At 38.7% G+C, this 24,817-nt stretch overlaps 1 protein-coding gene across 1 annotated transcript in view; it reads right to left on the bottom strand.

Moving 5' to 3' along the window:
• Nucleotides 1-9,280: 9,280 nt before the first annotated feature.
• Nucleotides 9,281-24,817, bottom strand: part of LOC122548433 (forkhead box protein O3) — a 57,997-nt gene continuing 42,460 nt past the window's right edge. The window contains exon 3 of the mRNA XM_043687089.2: nt 9,281-11,862. The gene's annotated coding sequence lies outside the window, so the exon portion shown is untranslated. The remainder of the gene's footprint in view (nt 11,863-24,817) is intronic.

Genomic DNA, 24,817 nt, shown 5'->3' with positions numbered 1-24,817 from the left:
GGGTCTGTTTCCATGCTATACATCTCTATGACTCTATGATTTATGTGCATATAAACTCAAGATTGTCTCTGCTCCCGCAGCCCCTAAGTACTGAACCACAATTTTCTTGTGTGCTCATGTCCATTCTGCCAAAATGCATCACCTCAAGCTTCTCAGCTTTTGATACTTGCCACTTATCTGCCCTCTCCGGCAACTTGTATATGTCCTTTTGGAGTTCCAAACTGTCCCTCAGTTCCCAATGCTTCCAGGTTTTATATAGCGTCATACAATCAGAGATACACAGCATGGAAACAGACCTTTTGGTCAAATTTGTCCATGCTGACCTGATATCTGAAACTAATCTAGTCCCATGTACTAGCACTTGGCCCATATACCTCTAAACCCATCCTATTCATATACCCATTCAGATGTCTTTTAAATGTTGTAATTGTACCAGCCTCCACCACTTCCCCTGGTAGCTTATTTCATACACGCATAGGATCTACCTCCACGGTGAAGAAAATGCAAAATACTAATTTTGTACCCCAGACCTGGCTCTTCCCTTCATATGAAAATCCTTCATTTAGGTTCCTCACACCCAGACTTTTACTGTTGATATTTGATAGAAGACTCTCGAGGGTGGCTGCTCGTGTTTTCTCATAATTCCTCTTTGCTTCTCACATGTGCTTTTTTTGACTCTGGTCTGAACATTCTGTATTCCACTTGGTTCTCAATTGTATTTTCTATCTGACACTTGTCATAAGCATTCCTACTTTTCTTTGAATTTCTAACAACTTTTTCATCCAGAGAACTCTGGAATTGTTTGCCTTCTCTTTCAATGGAAGATACCTGGACTGTAGCTGAATCATCTCTTTCAAGATAAACCATTGATCAGCTACAATTATTTTTCCAATCTAGTCTATCTAGCCCAGCTCTATTCTTGCCCCCACTGAAGTTGGCTCCCCCTCCCCGGTAAATTATTCATACTCAGGATTGCCTAACAGCATCCTAAACCTTATGCTATAAGGATCACTATCTCCTAAATGTTCCACCACTGAAATGATCTATTTAGCCCAATTTCCAAAATCCAGATCCAACAGTGAGTCTCTTCTAATTTGATTGGGCACATTGTTGTTAGAGTATGTTCAGGAAAGGTTCTAAGAATGTTTGCCCCTCTCCATCCTTAATACTACTACTGTTCGAGTCTATATTCAGGTAGCTAAAGTCCTTTGCTATCATCACTTGATAATATTGACACCTTTGTCATTTCTCTGCAGACCCTTGATCTTTTATGTTCTTCCCAGTAGTTAGTCTGCAAACTTCACTGAGCAATATAACTGCATCCTCTTTGTGCCTTCACTTTATCAAGTTTGATTCTGTCTTTTGCATTGGGATGCTGTCCCTAACTATTACTGCCATCTTCCTCGCACCCCCCACCCTCCCCACTAACCCCCACCCCAACCTTTCCTATGTTTCTGAACACCTTGTAGGAATATTTGACAGTCTTGCTGATCCTTAAACTAGGTCTTGTCACCATGTCAAAATTACTCCTTTAACTCCCCAATCTTACTCATTATACTCCATGTGTTCACTCATGTACACTACACCTGATTTACACATCATTACTTTCTCCCATATTGTAAATTCACATTGAATTTATATTCTTAAAGATTAGTGCTATATATCTTTCAGTATTTTGTGCATCTGGATATTCCTCCAATATAATCTTCATTCCCACATCCCTGCTCTTTCCCTTACACCACCAGCAAAATGCCCCACATGGAATTCAGCCCAACTCTGTTCACGTGCAAGTCATCTGGCTTGTACAAGTGCTATCTTTCCAAGTGTCCCAGGAATCAAAAGCTCTCTTATCTCTGCTTTATCCTTCTATTTTCATTCTCGCTTGCACATGGCTCTGGGAGAAATCTGGAGATTATGATTTTTTGAGGTTTCACTTGCTAATTTTCCACCTTCCCTCAAATTCGGATTGCAGGACCACATTTTCCCATCCTATCCAAGTCATTTGTACCCATTTGGATAATGAATTCTGGCTGTTCATCCTTCCCCAGAAGTATATCCAACAGCTGCTCTGTGATATTCTTGATGCTAGTACCAGAGAGTTCACATACCATTCTAACGTCCAGAGCCTGTCTGTTCAAGTAACTAATAAATCCCCCATTTCTATTACTCCTTTCTTCTTTCTCCCATATTGTACAACCAAACTATTTGCTGTGTCAAACTTGGCTGCGACAGCACAGTCTTGAGGATCAATACACTCGCCTGTTTCCAAAATAGATGACTCATGCACGACTTTTTTTTTGGGTCTGCCTGGAAAGTCACCCATTCCTTTTCTGGTTCCAGGCCCTGAAGCTGAACATCCCATCCATAGCTCTGAGCCTCACCGATATGCCGCACTGACTCCAACCACTGCCTAATTTCAGAAACCAAAAGTTCAAGTTGCAGCAACTGCCAGCAATTCCTGCATGTGATTTTTAGGACACTGGTAGGGTCCATGACTCATATTACAAACTACAAATTCCACTCGTGAGCGGTGCTAACAGGGCTTAAAATTATTTCCTTACATTAACTTTACTCCATTTTGAAATATGAGTATTAATTATACTGATCCTTTCACTTATTCCAGGTTTTTCCTCAATAAAATCCAAGTGTAACCACTACTTTAAAAGTAAAACTTTTTTAATGGGCAGCACAGTGGCTCAGTAGTTAGCTGTGACAGGATAAAAATCCTCAAACTTGGTTTGTAACAGCATTGTGAGCGTATCTCTACTGATTAAACTACAATAGCCCAAGAAGACTGACCTTTGAGAGACAGGTTAGTTTTACCCTACTGATGCATTGTTGCAATAGTTATCCTGCTCAGTCCAAGACAAACTGCAGGTTGAGACATTTGGTGTATGTGCTTTGCTGACAAGCCAATGGTGTGAAGCTCCCATTTTGTGGGATTATGATGAATGCCTCTAAATCAGAATCGCACCAAAACAATTATATCTTTGCATAGCAGATCACTGGTTGGCCTGGGATAACTGACTCTGGTCACTGCCATTCAATTCAGTGCAGGAGATATATGGGAACACCACCAAATTCAAGTTCCCCTCCAAGCAACTCTCCACCTGACTTGGAAATATATCATCATTCCTTCACGGTTGCTGGGTCAGAATCCTGGAATGCCCTCCCTAATGGCATTGTAGGTCAACACACAACAGCTGGACTGCCCGGTTCAAGAAGGCAGCTCATCACCACATTCTCAAAAACAACTAGGAACAAGTAATACATGTTGGCCAGCTAGCGACACCCACATCCCACAAATGTATTAAAGGAGCTTGGATATATGGGCACCGTCTCTCTGCCATAAACGCACTACATGTTCATGGGAACCTGGTGCTAAATCATTCACAAGAACATAAGGTAAGAACTTGGAGCAGGAGTAAGCCGTCTGGCCCTTCGACCTGCTCCACCATTCAATAAGATCATAGCTGATCTTTTCATGGCCTCGGCTTCACTTACCTGCGCTCTCACTATAACCCTTAATTTCTTTACTTTCGGATAGTGGGGGCTACCTATATCTTTTTGAGCAGTAAAGTGCTCCCCGGAAACCTTTCGTAAGCCAAAAATGGTTTAAAGTGAAGGTACATGATTTATATGGGAAAAAGTATTGTCATTTTTCATAAAAGCGAAAATCCTCTTCAGATTCGTGAAAACAGGTACCAATATAGGTCTTTCGTAGAAGTAAAATTGGGTAAAGTGAACGTTCGAAAAATGGGGGATACCTGTATTGATCTCAACTTTGAAAACATTTACTGAGGAAGCCTCAACTACTTCACTGGGCATGGAATTCCATAGATTCACAACTCTCTGGGTGAAGAAGCTCCTCCTCAATTCAGTCCTAAATCTGCTTCCCCTAATTTTGAGGTTATGCCTTCCTTCTAATTTCCAATGAATATCATCAGTCTATTCAGTCTCTGCTCATTACCCAACACCTTCAACTCCAGAATCAACCTAGTAAACCTCCTTTGCACCCCCTCGGAGTGCCAGCACATCCTTTCTCAAGTAAGGAGAACAAAACTGCATGCAATACTCCAGGTGTGGCCTCACCAGCATTCCATATAGCTGCAACATAACCTCCCTGCTTTTAAACTTAATCCATATAGCAATGGAGGACAAATTCCATTTGCCTTCTTAAGTACCCATTGCACCAGCAGACCAACTTTCTATGATTCATGCATAAGGACACCCACGTCCTTCTGCACAGCAGCATGCTGCAATTTTTTTACCATTCAAGTACTAGTCATTTTTACTGCTATTCCTAACAAAGTGGATGACTTCATATTTATTGACATTGCACTCCATCTGCCAGACCTTTGCCCATTCACTTAAACTATGTAGAAAGGAGGTCAAGATATCAATGGGAACAGATTGGATGTGTAGGACAGTGATGGTGGTGAGGGGTCAAGGTATGCGAAGGGGGAAAAAAAATTCTGTTGGTTACTGATTCTAGGATCAGACATAGTAAAACAAATCAGAGCCAGACTTGCTAGTGTGAAGTCACAAACCACTTCAACATGCAAATGGTAATAATTAAATCTTTGACATAATTGATGGATTTATGATTAACAATTGACCTGAATGATAGATTTTGTTTCAAGGAATTGAGATGTGGAAGTGTGTCAGTCACAGGACAATTATATCACTGAAGGGCAGAACAGAGTTTCCAGTTTCCAATTCAGAGGAATCATACACCTCAGGAACAGGTGGGACTTGAACCTGGGTCTCCAGGTTCAGAGGTAGGATTATTACCACTGCAGCACAAGTGCCCTCTCAAGAGGCATGAGGCAGAACAGGCTAGAGAGCTTCATGGCCTACACTTGTTCATGTTTTGTTGCCACTGTTCATTCGATCATAATATTGTTGAATAATAGAACAAACATGAGGGATAAGTGGCCCACTGTCTTGGCTACTTTTCATTTTCCCATGCCAAAATTAAAGTGACCTCTGCTGCAAATCTTATACAACTTGCCTTTGGCTCTGAACATCCTAACCAGATAGTGTGATCACTTTCCCAAATGGGTAAACTCTGCTTTGTGGGAAGGAAGTAATATCTGTTAGTCGTAGGAGTACCAGTCTAACAAACTTGAGATTGTACTTGTTCAGTGCTCAGAGAGGCTATTAGCCAAAATCATTTAATATTAAAATCTTGTTAGAAAACAATTTAATGTCAATGCATTTACATACTCTAATTTACAAGAGTCCATGCACAATGTACTCAATTTTCTTTCTATTCTATGATAAATTTTGCACAATGGGTTAGTGCTGTATACGAGAGGTTAGAATTCTTAACAGAAAGCTACAGGGCTCAGTCTGAACTAAAAAATCTAACACTTAGCTCAGCATTTGCAAAAGCACTTATTGCTAAGCACACAGGTTACATTAGGAAAGAAAGTCAAAAGGGGAAGACTGAGCAATAGCCCTTGACATGAAAGCTGCATTTGACAGACTATGGCATTAAAAAGCTCCGGCAAAACTGGAATCAACAAAAATCAAGGAGAAAATTCTCCACTGGTTGGAGTCATACCTAACACAAAAGGAAGATGGTCATGATTGTTAGAGGTCAAGTCACTGCAGCTTCAGGACATCTCTGCAGGAGTTCAAAGTAGGTCCTAGGCTCAACCACCTTCAACTGCTTAAATGATCTTCCCTCCATCACAAGGATGAAGTGGGGATGTTTGTCAACAAGTGCACAATTCATGACTTCTCACATACTGAAACAGTCCATGATCAAATGCAGCAAGATCTGGACAATATCCAGGCTTGAGCTGAAAAGTGGTAAGTAAAATTTGGATCAATTACCATATCCAATAAGAGATACTAACCAGCCCTCTTGACAGTTTACCATTCACCAAAAGTTCAATACAGTAACTTCAACAGCAGGTCAAAGCCTATGAATACTGCAGCAAGTAACTCACCTCCTATCTCCTCAAAACTTGTCCACAACCTAATGGACACAAGTCAGGAACGTGATAGCATATTCTCTATTTGTCTGATGAGTGCACCTCTAATATCACTTGAAAAGCTTGACACTATCCGGAACAAAACTGCCATCTTGATTGGCACATTGACAATCACTCACTCCTTTTCCCCCGCCAACATCAGTAGTGCACACTGCTGCTACCGACAAGATGCGCTGCAGAAATTTACTAAGGGTCTCTAGATAGCACTTTTGAAATCCAGGATCATTGTCCTTCTACAAGGAAAAAAGAAAGCAGAAGTGCCAAATGGATAATCATCTCAGTCTTATCCACTTAGGCTGTACTGAAAGGTTAAGGAAGAACAGGCTGAAAATAATTAAAAATACGATACAGCTGAAGTTAAAGTCCCATTGTCACAGATGCAAGACATCACAGCTGTGATTCGAGAAACCATCCTATACTTCAATACAGTGCATTCCCTCCAACTTGCTGAAATGCTGAGAGATAATCTCAATGAGGTATTAAAATATTATCTTTTGAATAAGGGGATGTAACCTTTGGGATGTAATGGGAAAGCAATTTTCACACAAAGGTAGACAAATACTCTCAAAATGCATGGTTGCTGGAACAATTGAAGCTTTCAGGGTAGACAGTTAAATAGAGTTAGATTGCGATAAACTGAGTTTTAATTAAATGCAGGAGCATTTCAACAGTTTCAAGGGGTTTAATTACTTATCCCTTTCTCATGCTTCAATTATCTTCCAAGTGCAGAATATTGATGACATTTCCAGTGTTCAGCTTTAAAACAATTCCTTTTGAAAATGAAGGATCCCATGTTTAGCAGTCAGCTAAACTAAACTCTAACAACATGTAAGTTTTGGCTGAAAAGACCCCATTTGTGTCTTCCAGTTGCTGATCATGAGAAAGTTCTATTATCTCTGCAACCTTCAACATACCATTGGCAAGCTTCCTCATATTTACTTTTGAGAAATACCATCGATCAGATTAGCTTCATCAACAGAAACTACAAAATTAGGATAAAGATTTTCCACCATCTCTACCATTTACATGAGTCATGGCATGAGTTTGCAAATGGAAGGGTGATACATTACAAGGTTTGTATTACAGATGCCCCTATGCTGGACTTGGTGTCGAGAGCACACAAAATCTAAAGATTAGCATGCAGGTATTCAAGGCTAATTTGATTTCACCACTCTCTCCAGTGATCTATATTAATAGAACAGCAGCAAAGCCATAAGAATACCAACACCTTCAAGCCAGACAACAATCTTACACGGAACTAGAACACAGTTTTATCATGTTTCTGATGAAGGGTCATTGGACTTGAAACATTTACTATGTTTTTCTCTTTACAGATTCTGCCAAAGCATCGTCTCTCCAGCACTCTGATTTGTTTGTGATTGCTGGGTCAATATCCTGAAATTCATAATACCATTTAAGGGCACTAAAATAACAACAGTAGCTCTTGGATAATGCTGATCAACTTTTCAAGGCAGTTTATGCATGGCTAATAAATAGACTTTCCCAGCCATGCCAGATTTGATTTTTAAAAATTAGAATAACCAAGAGTCACTTTAACAACTATGCACAGACAACATAGTCACTCAGTGGTGAGCATTGCTGCCTAACAGCGCCAGGGACCCAGGTTTGATTCCATCCTTGGGCGACTATCTGTGTAGAGTTTGCACATTCTCCCAGTGTCTGTGTGGGATTCCTTCGGCTACTTCAGTTTCCTGTTAGTCCAAAGATGTACAGGTTAGATGGATTGGCCATGGGAAATGTAAAATTACAGGGAGAGAGTAGGGTCTGGGTGGGATGCTCCGAGGGTTGGTGTGGACTTGATGGGCCAAAGGGCCTGTATTCCACACTGTAGAGATTCTTAAAAAAAAAATCTAATTTCATGCCCAGCAACCTGATGGGAAGAGCAGCATTAGCCCTTAATAAACACAATAGGTCTTTTTTTTTTGCTTTGTCAGACTTAAAAGTTCTGATGCTGAGTTATTAACTTTTAGCAGTAAAATGTTCAGGCAATCGTTTCATTGTTGGCAATGTCATGAATCATGCCATGAATCCAAATAACTAAATTATAAATTTTCAGGCATTACCCATCAAAATTACATATGCCTTCCTAAATTGTCTTAGGGTTGCCTTACTTTGGCTGGGTACTAGCAAATAACTGGAATGTTGTTCATTCTCCTGTGGACACTATCCTTCTGTTAAGACAGTAGAATTTAAAGCAGCCTTGTTAGCACCCTTTTTAATTCTTGCCTTCATAAAGGCTGCTGACATTTGAATCTTATTAAAGTTCTGAAACAATGGATAATTCTTACTTTCTAAACACAAACCTCAGGTCTTAACAAAACAGCAGCTTCTGACTAATGAAGATTTTCTTGGCAAATAGTGCTACAGGGATAATGGTACCGCATAATCTTATGTTGTGTGTTCTTGATGCAGGAATCCTTCATATTTAAAAAAAAATAAAATTACACAGTTTCACAACCCAACACTAAACTCCTTCTTGGAATCAATGAAACTCAAGTATGAAAATCAAGTTACCATGTTTGGAACAATTTCTACACATAAACATGATCCATGATATCCTAAACCCATGGAATGTTTTGCAATTTCATTTGCATTAAGGCTTTCCATATCGATCTTTTAAATTACAAAAATGTTTTGCAAAACCAGATCCTCTATCAATCGAGAATATATTTTATAGACCAGATTAAGAATTCTCGGAGCCTAGGGACCAAGAACATTTGAGGCATTTCTGTCCTTCCTCTCTAATCCATCATATTTACACATTTATATTATGATGAATTTATACAGGAACAATTTGTGGGAATTCTTCCCTTACAGGAAGTCATTTGAAACATTTGAAAGGGTGCAGGAACAAATTCACCAGACTTCCCGGATGAAGTTGAAGTTACCAAGAAAATGCTTGGGAAAAAAACTGGAATTTCACTCCAAACAAAAAGAAGTTGTGTTTTGAATAATGCAGATAAAATATAAGTTGCACTTTCATTAGCACACAGATTAGGTAACACTGTGGCAAAGACTCAGGAAAGATGACAAAAATCAAAAACAACTTTCACGTTATTCGAGTAGGGTCAGCTTTAGCACAGTGAACATTGAGGTAGTGACTGGTAGGGAAATGAAACATCAATCAATAGCTCCAGTTGAACAGGTGGCAAGGTAAAATGATAATGCGTTGTGCAATAATTCTTACGGTCGACCATTTAGAATAATCTATGAACTAAATTTGAATATGAAAATGAATGCTATTAGGGACCAAATTCAATTCAATAGTGTTATCAAGCTTTATTTTACATGCGTACTCTTTTAAGAGCACAGATTAATGAAATACACAGGGCAATACATACCAATAATTTATGCAATTAAAAACCCACAATTCAAAAGAACCATCCTTTTCCTGTTAAAACTAACATTTGAGTGTGAGTTGGGGGTGTGAAGAAATAAGAGAAGATAGTATATTCATCTGTACCATTACACAGTATACCTTTTCTCAATATAGTGGTTTTACAGACTTCTTGCAACTCAAAGTATGCATTGTAAAAACAAGTTGTAGGGCATTTACAACTCAATTTTAACCAATGCTAAACACCGCAAAATCTGAATAACATATATAGGCTGAATTAACCGAAGGGTGGACATAAAAATAAAATATTGCATGGCCTGTTTCAGAATCTAGAACTATGGCAGCTTCATCAAACCAAATATATTTAACCAAGAGGCAAGTGATTGGTGATGTGAACCATGTTAGAGTGAGCTAAGGCAGTAATTTGGCTACAAAATTTAAATCTTGCACAGGATACATGAGTTTTAAAAGGTCAGATTAATATGAAGTAAGTTTAAAATTAGTTTGGTTTTGTAAGTGTTTGCAGTGGAAGTATTTTTATTTTACACCTGTCAACTGGTCTGTCACTTCCACGAATATACTTGCATCATGAAGAAGCTGTGAGAATGTGCATTTGCTGTAGATCCCTGCAGAATCTTCTCTCCACATCCTGAGATGCCAGCCTGAGATTTGCCAAACCTTTACAGCCTGGATGAGAACTAAGTGGCTGATTCAATTTTAGTAAGACCCAAACATAGCATATCAGGAACATAAGCAGTTTAATTGCTATTCTACCATGCAAATTCAAGAAAACTGACTTGTGCAGAACTCTCCAAATACTGATTTAGAAGTTACTTAAATATTACAAATTTAGTGAAAATGCTGAACAGAAACAGCTAGAATGAATATACCATCTTAAACTCATTTACATTTGACAAAAATAATTCAGTGATCATAATTGATATGCTATCATTCTACAAATAGAATAGTAAATTGCATGATGAAAGGACTAGTATCCATTTATACGAGACGGCCAAGTTATACAACAATATTCAATCACATTTTGTTTCACTGCTAGCTCTCCAGGGGCACTAACATCAATGAGCGTGACAACCTGGAATTTCATGCAATGAACTGAGACAAACTAATTTACCTACTGAATAGTCATGCATAATAATGATTTGTCTCTGCCCATAAAATATAAATGTGCATCACCCTTTTGTATACAGAAAATCTTACACAAGTTTGAAGAAATATGCATAAATTGATGTAATCTGAGCTGGTCTGTATTTATATAGAAACTCTTCAAAAACATGATAAAGATTACACAAAACTTCCAATAAATGTACAAATGCCATACAGAAATGCAGTATGCAAATCAACTGAAATGTAAGTGTATCTACAGAAAAAAATACATTACAGTTGACCAAGGTGGGCTCTGTTCAGAAGGGAGGCAGTTTGTTATCTGCTGATATGATTTGTCCTTAGAACAGATAAATCTGTACTCAATGGGTAAGAAAGAAAATTTTTAAAATTGCATTAAAAAGATGCACTTCTTAGAAAGTTCTCTACAATGATGGATGTGTATATAGGTCAAATTTTCCAATCTTGCGAATACACTTTAGATTTCAATTCATGCAAAGATTACTTCAGAGAGAAAATTTTGGCTGTTCTCTCTAAAATAAGATAATTTGTAAACATATGAAAGTCGCTCCTCTTCCAACTACTTAACTCTCTCAAGATAAAGATTTGTTCAAAAGATTGCTTTGTAAAATTAAGCAAAAGATTTACAAGCAGTATTATTCTCAATTAGATGCCATGTTGAAATATTAATGCTTTTTTTTAAATCATCCCTTCCCTACCCACTACCACTAAACTGGGCTCCTTGACACTATTATAAAAGACCAAACAATGTAGGGTCATAAATTGTAAAGTTCAAAGTCACACTTCAACTTCTATTATTAAGGTCATGCAGTTTCAAATTACTTAAAAATACCTGTTAATCAACTGCAGATTAGCAGATTAACAAGGATGGAAACCTTCATCTGTATAATAAATCTTCTGGCATTCTGATGATGCCAATTTGTCTTGTTTTATTCAGTAAGTATGTGTTCATTTCTTCATCAATATTCATACCTTTGATGACACTGTTCATCAGTCCCATTCCACCAATACTTCAATGATAGCTATACAATGGAGGCTGTGGGCAGATGCTGATCTCAGACAGGAATACTAAAACTTAAAATATGCACCTACCCGTATCAATCAACAATTTTTACAGGGTTAAAGATCATGGGACACCAGGGAAACTTTACAACAATTTCATTTTCAGACAGTTCAGGATTCATTTTAACTTGAGTTCGCATTCTTCTGGTTTACAACTTTTGTATTGATATGCAGTTCCAAGAACTATCCCCTTTGCAGATGAAATGTCAGATTTACAGCTGTCGAATAAATTTACTATAATCAAATTCATACTATCTTGACAGCAGATTTGGCAAAAGTCTTCAGTTCACTAACCTAGAGAAAAGGGAGAAAAAGACAGACAATAAAAGCTCAAAAACATATTTCTTACTCTCCAACTTCTCCAAAAAAGATCATATGCACCTTTAGATAATTCAGCAGGAATTCCCTTAAGACAATATGCAATTTAATGTTGGAATGACTAGAATATTTCAGACAAGTCACTACAAACATCCAAAACTCTTTTGAATGAGGAAACTGGTGTTATTCGTTTTGAAGACAGCTAATTTAGATTGTGCTGTCAAAACAAAATATACAGAAACTCAACTATAAAAACAAATTCATGGTTTAATTTTCACAATACTTTAGCTGTAAGTAATGTAACCTTTGTTTGCAATGTACAGGTGATTTAAACATATAACCCCTTTAATTTTCTGCCTAGTAACTTAAAAATCGCCAAGCTGTGCTTAGCCTGTGTGGAGACATTTAGCTTTAGTAAATTTCTTCCATTAATCCAGAGACTTGAGGATCCAAATATAGGCTGACAGTTCAGTACAGTACTTTGGGAATTCTAAAAATCTCATAGTACTATTAGAAGTGTGCGGGAGTTCTCTCTGGCCTTCTACTTTATATATATCGCTCACTAAACATACAAATAGACACAGTCATCATCTCATTACTGCTTATGGTACCTTACTGTTAACTGGCTGCCGTATTTTCTAGATGACAACAACGAATAGACAATGTTTTACTACTGAAGTAGAGTGGTTTTGACATTCTGAGGCGAAAGGACTATAACACAAGATCTTTCTTACCCAGTGTTCAAAGACAAAATACAATGAAATATATGTTGAAATGCATTTACATATTTATACAACGCTTGGTTTGAGAAATTGAATTTGAAGACGGTCAAAACTGAAGTCTGAAAGAAGCACAAGTCTTAGGATTTTGGCTGTCCTATGAAGGTTAGTCAGGGAGCTCACCACCCACCTTGACTACTTTACAAATATGCAAGTAAAAGTGTCAGATGTCATAAAAATGAGATACATTCCAATAGTACAGACTCTTATATAAAAGAATTTCAAAAAAACATTTAAAAATTTTGCATTTATACAGCACCTTTCATAGGCACTGAACATCCATTAGATAATAAGGTACTTTTGAGACACAGATGCTGCTTTACTGGGGTGAATGAGATCTTCAATATCACAATAATATACGGACTTTAGAAAACAATCTTTAAATAACCACTATTTTAAAACAATTATTTCAGGTTAGTTCTGTATGAGTATTCTTAGTCAGATAAATAAGGTGGCATACAAAAGGAAATATGCTTAATAATTGATTGAATGCACAAACATGTGCCAGTGAATATATTTGGGAAAATTTGGCAAAGTGCTAACCACACCATTATTTTAAAAAATCTGTACAGTACTATTACATGGATTACAATATCTAATCCCTATTTAACTATTTGATGATTGACCCCCAAATGACCATTAGGTCTGTGAGGGGAATGATCTATCAGGTGAAACAGCATCAGCCATTGCCCAGGGCAGAGATAAAAATTGTTGGAATGAAACATTGAGAGAGAGGATTCAATTGTGAAGTGAATAGAAAGGTTTCTCTGTGGCCACAAACAAGACTCCAGGTGGCATGTTACCTCCCTGGTGCTAGGGTCAACAATGTTTCAAGGGGCTACACAAATGTTAGGGGGGGGTGGGGGTCAGGGGCACAATGGTACAACCAACATAGATAAAAGAAAGGGATAAGGTCCAAAAGCAGAATATACAAGTTGAAAAGTAGTCTCAAAAGGTAGTGAAGTGATCACAGAATTAATACCAGTGTCAAATGCTACTCAGAAGTAAAAATTGCAGCATATGTCAGATGGTGGCTGATGAGATGGTATGAGGGAGGCGGTTTCAGATTCCAGGGACATTGGGACTGTTTCTCAGGGAGGTGAGACTGGGATTGGTGTCCTTGGGAGAATAAGTGGTTGGGGAGGCTTCAAACAAAAATAGGAGGAGGGTGGGAACCCATGAGATGAGTAAGAGGGAAGGGAAATCAAAGATGAGAACAGAAGACAGTAAAAGGAATAAGAAATGTTATTGACAAATAAATCAAGAATGAGGATCAAATAGGGATGCAGTAAAAGAAAATGATCAAAATGGGACAAGTATGCCAGAGGAAGTGGTGTAGGCTAATACAATTGCAACATTTAAAATGCATCTGGATGGGTATATGAATAGGAAAGGTTTGGAGGGATATAGGCCGGGTGCTGGCAGGTGGGACTAGATTGGGTTGGGATATCTGGTTGGCATGGACGAGTCAGACCGAAGGGCCTGTTTCCGTGCTATACATCTCTATGACTCAATAAATGTTAAAAAGTTAAATCTTAAGGCTTTGTACTTTACTACACAGAGCATTTGCAATAAGGTGGATGAATTAAGCACACACATAGATGAAAACAGGTTTGATATAGTTAGGATTACGGAGACATAGTTGCAGGGTGACCAGGGATGGTAAACATAATATCTAGGATTATTCAGTATTTATGATGGACAGACAAAAAAGGAAAAAGGTGGAGGAGTTGTACTGCTGTTTAAAAGAGGAAATTAACACAATATTGAGGAAGGATATTAACTCAGATGCAAAATTGTATGGGTAGAGCTGATTAACCACAAGGGGCAAAAAAACATTAGCTAGTGTGGTACTTAGATCCCCAAATTGTAGGAATGATTTAGGAATGGAATTAAGCAGGAAATTAGTCAAAGTTAAAAATCACCCAACACCAGGTTATCGTCCAACAGGTTTATTTGGAAGCACTAGCTTTCGGAGCGCTGCTCCTTCATCAGGTGGTTGTGACAATCATCTGATAAAGGAACAACGCTCTAAAAGTTAGTGCTTCCAAATAAACCTGTTGGATGATACAACACCAGGTTATGATTTTTAACTTTGTACAATCCAGTCCAACACCAATACCTCCAAATTAGGAAATTAGTCAGGTATGCAATAAAGGAACATGTGTAATAATGGGGTATTTTAAGATTTGCCTAATTAGACAAATCAAATTCGTAAGGATACTGTGAAGGAGGTATTCCTGGAGTGAACACGGGATGGTTTTCTCGACAAATACATTGAGAAACGAACTAGAGAATACATCATCCTATTCTGAGTATTATGTAATGGGAAAGGAAGAATTGGCAATGTAGTTGTGCAAAGTCAATTGGGGATGAGCAAGCATAAAAAAGTTCCTTGTCAAGATGGAAAGTGAAGTAGTTGATTCTGAGCCTGAATTGGAAGAGAGAAAATTAGGATGCTATGGAGGTACAAGTCGGCAATGATAGATTGGGGAATGTTACTTAAAGAAATGACTGTGAAAAGACAATGGCAAGCATTCAAAGACTGCATGGGTGAACTGCAACAATGATTCATTCTTCTCTGGTGCAAACGTTGAACAGGAAAGGTGGCCAAACCATGACTTACAAGAGAAATTAGAGATAGTATTAGATCCAATTAAGAGGCATTTAAAAAAGACCTGAGGAGTGGGAGCAGTTTAGAATTCAGCAAAGGAGAACAAAGGAAAAGAGTAGGAGAGTAAGATTGCAGGGAGCATTAAGACTGGCTGTAAAAGTTTCTATAGTTATATGAAGACAAATGTAGGTCCCTTACATCCAGAAGTTGGGAATTTATAATGGGGGGAGAAAAATAAATGGCTAACCAACTAAAAACATACTTTGGTTCTTCGTTCACAAGATGTACATAAGTAACATACCAAAAATATTTGGAAACACAGGGTTTTAGTGAAACGGAGGAACTGAAGGGAATCACTATTAGAATCATAAAATTTTACAGTACAGGAGGCCATACAGCACACCATGTCTATACCAACTTCTGAAAGAGCTATCCAGCTAGTCCCTTTCTCCAGCCCTCTAAAGCAATTACTTTCAAATATTTATCCAGCTCTTTTGAAAGCTCCTTTGGAATCCATCTCTGCCACTCTTCCAGGCAGCACATTCCAAATCCTAACAACCAAATGAAGAAATTTCTCATCTCGTTCCTAGCTCTCTTACCGTCAAATACGAAACTGACACCTAGTTACTGACATACCAATTAGTGGAAACAGAATATCCTTCTTACTCTGTCAAAATAGGTCATAATTTTAAACATCTCAATCTTCTCTGCTCCAAGGAGAATAATCCTAATTTCTCTAACCTTTCCTTTGTTCTAAAATTTCTCATTCCTTGTATCATTCTAGTAAATCTCCTTTGCACTACCTCCAGGGCTTTAATGTCCCTATTAGTAAGAAAATGGTGTTGGGGAAATGATGGAATTGAAGGCAGATACATCCTGAGGGCCTGATGATCTACATCCCAAAGTACTTAAGGAAGTGGCCTGGAAATAGTGGATGGATTAGTGGGCATCTTCCAAGATTCAATAAACTATCACAGTTTCAACAGATCAGCTATTCTCCAATGTAATCGCTCTATTTAAAAAACAAGGCAGAAAGAAAACTGGGAATTATGGACCAGCTGGAAATCAGTAGTAGGGAAACCCCTAGAATCCATTATGAAACATTTAATTCAGAGCACTTGGAAACCAGCGGCATACGGGACAGAGCCAGCATAGATTTATGAAAATCTACTGGAATTTTGAAAATGTGACATGTGGAGTTGATGAGAGGGACCCAGTTGAAAAAGTTTATTTGGGAATTTCAAAAGGCTTTCAACAAATAGGGCTGCACAGTGGCTCAGTGGTTAGCACTACTGCCTCAGTGCCAGGGAGCCGGGTTCGATTCCAGCCTTGGGCAACTGTCTGCGTGGAGTTTGTACATTCTCCTCATGACTACATGGGTTTCCTCCCACAATACAACAAATGTGCAGGTTAGGTGAATTGAACATGCTAAATTGTCCATAGTGTTCAGGGATGTGTGGGTTAAGTGCACTGGTCAGGGTAAATGTAGAGTAATAGCATAGGGGAATGGGTCTGGGTGGGTTGCTCTTCAGAGGGTTGGAATGGACTTGTTGGGCCAAATGGCCCATTTCAACACCATGAGGATTCTATAATAAGTTCCCACATGAAAGACTAGCATGTAAAATTAAAACATACTAGATTGGGATAGTATATTGAAATGGACAGGAAATTTAATGGCAAACAGGAGACAAAAAGTGTAGGAATAATTAGCATGGCCAATTCACCTGATGTGCAGGTCAGGTGAATTGGCCATGCTAAATTGCCCGTAGTGTTAGGTATAGGGGTAAATGTAGGGGTATGGGTGGATTGCGCTTCAGCGGGTCGGTGTGGACTTGTTGGGCCAAAGGGCCTGTTTCCACACTGTAATCTAATCTAATCTAAACAAGTCTTTTCTTCCACCAGTGACAGGCAGTGACTCAAATTGGGATTGGAATAGTTTTGTTGTTGTTTTTGACTGGTGTGGACAAGGGCCAAAGGAATTTTTTTCTGAATAGTAGATCTCTACCATTCTATGACTAATGGGGTACCGAGGGATCAGTGCTAGGACCTGAGCTACTCAACATTTATTAATGATTTGGATGAAGGAACTAGATGTAATATCTCCAAATTTGCAGCTAACATAACTGGGTTGGAGAGTGAATTCGGAGGATTCAACAGATATGCTTCACTGCAAATTAACAAGTCGAGAGGGCAAAATGCATTGTGGATGTAGTATGATAAAGGTGAAGTTATTCACTTTGGTTACAAACCAGAAGGCAGATATTATCTGAATGGCTATACATGGAAAGATAGGAATTTGCACAAGACCTAATTTCCTCTCACACCAGTCACTAAAGGTAAGCATGAGGGTGCAGCTGGTGGTCAAAGTGGCAAATTACACATTGGTCTTCATAGCAAAAGGATTCTGGTATGAGCAGGACTGCTTGCTGCAATTATTTGGGACCTTGGTGAGACCACACCTGCAACCTTACATGCAGTTTTTTGTCTTCTTATCACAGGAAGGATATTCTTGCTATAAATGGCATACAGCAAAGGTATATGAGCCTGATTCCTGGAATGACAGGACTGATGTAGGAGGACAGGTTGAATCGCTAAGAATTATATTCACTGGTGTTCAGAATAATGTAGGTGGTGGGAGCATCTCAATCTACAAAATTCTAACAGGATGAGACAGTGTAACTGCAAAATGGATGTCCCCAATGATGGGCAAGTATAAACCAGGCCCCGCAATCTAAGCATGAGGATAAGTTTCTTCACCCAGAGGCTGAGGAGCCTGTCGAATTCCTTACCACAGAAGATAGTCAATGCCAAAACAGTGTAAGATTTCATATGGGAATTGGTTAATCAGTCAGGTCATAACAAATGGCCAAATGACCTTCTCCTGATGCTGTTTTCTATGTTTCAATATACCTTGTTCAACATCATTTTGATAACCATAAAACCTTAAGGTGAAGGAACCCTGAGAAGGCAGTGATCATATGTTTGAATTTACTCTGCAATTTGAGAGGGAGAAGATAGAATCAGCGGTAGCAGTGTTACAGCTTAATACAGGCAACTAGAGGAGCTGGGCAGATTGACTGGGAGAGGAGCCTAGCAGGAAAGACAGTAGAACAGCAATGACAGGAGTTTCTGGGAGCAATTCAGGAGGCACAGTAAATATTCATCCCGAGGGGAAAAAAAAGCATGGTACAGTGAAGATGGTGCAACCATGGCTGACTAGAAAAGTCAGGGATAGCATAAAAGCAAAAGAGAAAGCAAGGGTAGTGGGAAACCAGAGAATTGGGAAGCTTGAACACCAACAGAAGGCAATAAAAAAAAAATTAGGAGGGAGAAGATTAAATATGACAGCAAGCTAGCCAGTAAAACTAAAGGAAGACTGTAAGAGTTTCTTCAGATATATAAAAGGCAAAAGAGAGACAAAAGTGGACACTGGACTGCTGGAAAATGATGCTGGACAGACAGTATTGGGGAACCAGGAAATCACTGAAGAGCTGAGTAATTATTTAGCATCAGTCTTCACAGTGGAACACACAGGTAATATCCTAAACATTCGCGAGAGTCAGGGGGCAGAGCTGAGTATGGTGGCCATCACCAAGAAGGTGCGAGAAAAACTGAATGGCCTGAAGGTGGATAAATCATCTGGACCAGATGGACTATACCCCAAAGTTCTAAAGAAGATAGCTGAAGAGATGTGGAGATGTTAGTGGTGATCTTTCAGGAATCACTAGAGTCAGGGAGGGTCCCAGAGGACTGGAAAATTGTTAACGTGACACCCCTGTTTAAAAAGGGAGCAAGGCAAAAGACAGAAGGTTACAGACCGATTAAACTAACCTTGATCATGGGTAAGATTTTGGAATCCATTGTGAAGGATGAGATTTCCAAATACTTGGAAGGATATGGTAAATTAGGGCAAGTAAGCATGGTTTCATCAAGGGGAGGTCATGCCTGACAAATCCACTAGAATTCTTGGAGGAAGTAACAAGCAGGTTAGACCAAGGAGAGCCAATGGATGTTAACTATCTGAACTTCCAGAAGGCTTTCTATAAGGTGCTGCATAGGAGGCGGCTAAGAAAGATAAAGGCCCATGGTGTTAGAGGTCAGGTACAAGCATGGATAGAATATTGGTTGTCTGGCAGAAAGCTGGGTTAAAAGAGTCCTTCTCAGGATGGCAGCCAGTGACTAGTGGTGTTCCGCAAGGCTCAGTGTTGGGACCATAACTTTTCATTTTATATATTAATGATCTAGATGAAGGAATGGAGGGTACTCTAAGCTTGCACACAATATAAAAATATGTAGAGGGACAGGTAGTATTGAGGATGCAGGGAGGTTGTAGAAGGATTTGGACAGGTTAGGAGAGTGGGAATATAAGTGGCAGATGGAATACAACATGGAAAAGTGTGAGGTCATGGACTTAGGTAAGAATAGAAACATGAACTATTTTCTAAATGGGTAGAAAATTCATAAGTCTGAAGTGCAGAGAGACTTGGGAGTTCTTGTCCAGAATTCTCTCAAGGGAAACTTGCAGGTTGAGTCAGTAGATAGGAAGGCAAATGCAATTTGTTTTGAGACGTTTATTTGGAGAGTACTTGAATTGAAAAGCAGGGATGTACATCTGAGGTTCTACAAGGCTCTGGTCAGGCCACATTTGAAGTATTGCGCACAGTTCTGGGCCCCATATTTCAGGAAGCATGTACTGGCCCTGGACCAGGTTCAGAGGAGGTTCACGAGAATGGTCCCAGGAATGAAGAGCTTAACATATGAGGAACGTTTAAGGGCTCTGGGTTTATACTCAATGGAGTTTAGAGAGATGAAGGGAGAATCTAATTGAAACTTATAGAATACTGAAAGGCCTGGACAGAGTGGATGTTGGGAAGATATTTCCACTGGTAGGAGAGACTAGGACCAGAGAGCACAGCCTTAGAGTAAAGGGAAGGATTTTTAGAATGGAGATAAGAAGAAATTTCTTCAGCCAGAGAATGGTGCATCTATGGAATTCAAGGCAGGCTGTGGAGGCCAGGCCCTTCAGTATATTTAAGACAGAGATAGATAAGTTCTTGGTTGTAAAGAGGATCAAGTGTTATGGGAAGAAAGTTGGAGAATGGGTTGAGAAACTTATTAGGGAAGAGAAAGTGAGGACTACAAATGCTGGAGGTCAAAGTTGAAAAGTGTGGTGCTAGAAAAGCACAGCCGTCAGGCAGCATCCGAGGTGTAGGAGAGTCGACATTTCAAACATGAGCTCTTCAAGCTCGAAGAGCTCATGCTTGAAACATCAACGCTCCTGCTCCTTGGATGTTGCCTAACTGTTGTGCTTTACCAGCACCACACTTTTCAACTCAAACTTATCAGCCACGATTGAATGACGGAGCAGACCTGATGGGCTGACTGGCCTAATTTCTGCTGCTATGTCTTATGGTCTACAATAGCTACTATCTAGGAGCCCCTCAACCAAAGCTAACCAAGGCTTACCACTTCTAATGAAATGTATTAACTAGAGAGAAAAAAAGATGCCTGTGCACTCAATGCAAATCTTATATTTCTATCACAACATTTACAAATTAAACTAGTTTGAAGTTGAACATTTACAGCAAAATAAAAAAACCCACCAGGTTTACAGTAAATGCATGTATCTGCAGCCAAAACATTTTTCAGATAAGCAGTTGCACTCTTAGAAGAGCTGAAGGAGCAAACAAGCTACCAATCAAATCTTATAAGCTTAACTCCAGTATGGTAATGAAGGTAATCTGCCATTATTTGCTTAATAAATGACAATGCAGAGACTTAAAAATAGCAGAAACCACACTGTTAAGCCAAATTAAATTTTGGGGATAGGACAAGGATAAATACCACATCTGGTATTATGGTGCCATTTTGGCATCTTCACCAAAGTGGGAGAAATGAAAACATGAATAGAAAATGAGTATCCTTCTAACATATTTAAAATGTCTTGAGCTCAAATGCTGCAATCCCTATTAAAGAAAGGCCAAGTAACAACAGATTTAGGTTCACATTCTGATTTACCGAGGACTTATTGAATACAGGAAAGATTTGGTGGTTTACTTTACATGAGCGAAACAATTAACTAGTTTACAATCTTTCATAAATTGACCAGTGCTTAATGTAGGTTGAGCATGGCAAGAGTTCTGGCAGTTCTTTTGACAAATATGAACTGAAAGAGAGGGGATTTGATTCACCGGATAATTGATACACCATATGATCTTGAACGCACAACAATGGTTAGGAATGCTAATTGTACTGTGTCATGTAGTTGATGAGATGAGGCTCAGAGCCTAATACACCTAAATGCTGTCATTGTTGGCATTTCCTTTGAAATATATCTACAGACTATTATTCCTAGGCCAGAGTAAAGACTTAATGGAGTCACAGCGTAAGAAGTTTATTCAAAATAAAGAAAGGAATGGGTCACGATTAACAGTTGTATTATTTGTGAAATCAAGGATCCATTTTATTCAGAACTAAAAATCACAAAAATAGTAAACAGCTTCAAAATCAAGAGTGTTAGCACTGGGCAGTTTAAGCACCACCAGGAATTGTAATAAAACAAAGAAGTGCAGATAGAGATCGGAAATAAAAGCAGAAATTGCTGGCAAAACTCAGCATGTCTGGTAGTATCTGTGGGCAGAAAGCAAAGGTAATGTTAAGTCAGTTGACTCTTCATCAGAGCTGATTAGTCAGAAGTGGTCTTTATGTCGAAGATGAGGTTTTTGGGGTGGAATGGATAGGTAGGGATGGAATTGAGAGCAAGAGAGCAATATTAATATGGTCGGCAGATATGGGGATTATAGCTCGTAGGCTAGGACAGACAAGAAACTGAACAAATAGTAATGGAAGTGGAGATTAGGAGAGAGTGGGTAGACCGTGCTGAAAGCAACCATGACAGAACAAGGGTGTAGGGGTTGGGTCAAAAGCAGGGAAGGATGCAAAAAGGCTCTAAAGTTATTGAAATTCAATGTTGAGTCTGAGAGGCTCCAGGGTCCCTAAGCAGAAAATGAGATGCTGTTCTTCAAACTTGCGCTGAGACTTACTGAAAGACTATAGCATGCCTGTGACAGAAAAGCTGGTATAGGAACATGGTGTGTTGAAGTGGCAGGCAATTGGAAGTCTGAAGTCATTTGTAGCAGACTGCTTTGCAGAACACCTACATTCTGTCACCTAATCCACATTTCGTCTCCCTAATGTTGAGAAGACTACACTGGAACAGTGAATATGTAGACTAGATTGAATCAAGTACAGGTAAAGCCCTGCTTCACTAGGAATTGCTACAATTTTTATTGTCTGAAGTGCAGCAAAACACACTGTGCAGAACAGCACCTAATTAATAGGTTAGAAGATCTCCCAGTTGGTGAGTCTCACAGATAATCTGAACTAAATTGCCCCGAAGTGACAAGTTACAGATGAAATGCAATGGGCTATTATGCATTTAAAGCATGCTAGTCTTGATGCCTCCCAACTGGGACTCAAGAACTTCCAAAAAGAGGATTTGTAAATATTCAGAATCACTGGCAGACAAAGAAAAATGTCTTTTTAATTCCTGGACTGGCTTTCCTATCCTAGAATGAAAACATATGGTGACAATTTTAAATTAGAAGCTAATTAGAAGACAATTAGAAGCTAACAGTATCGAGATATTTGAAAAAGCAAAAAGCCTTTAAGGTCCTCAGATTCACAAATGACAGTGTTCAGTCAACTGGATTTACTCCACAAGGTGAAAAAAAAACAGGTGAAGACACCTTTCCTGCAAAGCTAAAGGCTGTCTTTAAAATCTGAACCCTACTCAAGAGACTTGTGCTCTAGAACTAACTGCACCCTTAGTCAAGCTTCTTTAACAAACACTGGCACCTTTCAATATGGAAAACTTCACAAATTCATCTTGTACACAAAAAGACAAACAAATTCAATTTGGACGTTTATTGCACCTTCAGTCTAAACTAAGTGATGGAAAGAGTTGTCAACAGTAGTATCAATCAGTGTATGCTTGTCAATAATGTGCTTTCTAATGTTCAATTTAGGTACCAAGGCAACTCAGCTCCAGGCATCATTAAACATTGTGCCAATATGGGCAAAAAGGCATTAATTCTAGTCAGGTAAGAGTGACATCTAGGAGTCAGGGTGAAATAGTTCAAATTGGTTGAAGTTTTGCATAGGAAAAGAAAGATGGTTCTGGCTGTTGGAGGCCAATAATTCTTTTTACATTTCTTGTTATTGATGGCATGTGGGTACTGCCGGCTAAGCTAGCACTTATTGCCCATCACTAAACCCTCAGACTCAAGTCACTGTGGGCCTGCAATTACATGTAGGACAGATCACATAAGGATGACAGATTTTAAAGAGAATATTAGTGAACCAGATAGATTTGTGTAACAATTGACAATGGCTATATGGTTGACATTAGGCAAGCTTTTTATTTTAAATATTAGACTTTTTTTAAAAATTGAATTCAAATTTCACCATATTTCATGTTGAGATTTGAATCTGTGTCAAAGGACATTAGTCTCAGGATTGCTAGTCAAGTAGCATTATCAATATGCCACTACCTCCCCAATCACTGCAGGAGTTCCTCAAGGCAGTATCCTTGGCCCAACCATCTTCAGCTGCTTCATCAACAGCTTGTCCTCAACAGTTCATCAACAGTTAGAAGTGGGAGATTTGCATATGATTGCAGAGCAACACTGGACAACATCACTACCAACATCCTGGGTGCAACCACTGACCAGAAACAGAATTGGACAAACTTTATGAATACTGTGGCTACTGGAGCAGGTCAGAGGTCCAGTTCTAAAATCTCTTTTTTAAATAAAAAATGTAAACGTGTGAGAAAGCACACAAGGATCACAATTAGGAAGGTCAGCTTGAAAATAACAGCTGTTCAACAACTTGTTTTCAGTGATTAGGGTTGGCAACAGGCACATTGCAATGTAATTTAGGAGATGACTATAGAATATGGACTATTGATAAAACCTGAAGTAGAGATGCTGTTGGGATTTATGAGGGCAATAAGCAGGTAAAAATTATGAATTAATTATAAAACAAAAATGTAAATTGGAAAAGCAGACACTGAACTATTCATTGCATATTACTTTTCACAGCTTCAACACAAACTGAAATATTGCTATTTTATTATTAACATGTATAAATGGTTATAAACATTTGGCTGCAAATAAATACATTTCCTGCTCCACCAAAAATTAAATACACACGGTTTAAAATGGTATTGTTTACACTGATGCTGAAACATGGATAGTGAGTGGAGTCTCCAATGACACACACAATGCAAAATAAAAGATGTCATGAGCCATTTATAGGAAGAAATAGTTCTCTACATTTCTGTGGGGCCTTTTGAGTTCCCCAGAGATTAAAAACAGCAATTCATCTTCCTATGATTTGAAAGAGGATGCCAAGTTTGACATTTGAAAACATGCCTTGCTCTTCTGTGTCTAATTTTGATGATAGGTTAATTTTGCAAGTTAAGACACTACATAATTATTTAGAATACAGAAACTTAAACTGTTACATAAATGAA

The sequence above is a fragment of the Chiloscyllium plagiosum genome, unplaced genomic scaffold (assembly GCF_037043375.1).
Source record: "Chiloscyllium plagiosum isolate Xiang-an unplaced genomic scaffold, Cpla_swu_hap1 HiC_scaffold_3, whole genome shotgun sequence".
Classification (NCBI taxonomy): domain Eukaryota; kingdom Metazoa; phylum Chordata; class Chondrichthyes; order Orectolobiformes; family Hemiscylliidae; genus Chiloscyllium; species Chiloscyllium plagiosum.
The sequence above is the reverse complement of the archived record's forward strand: the minus strand, read 5'-3'. Positions and strand labels throughout refer to the sequence as shown.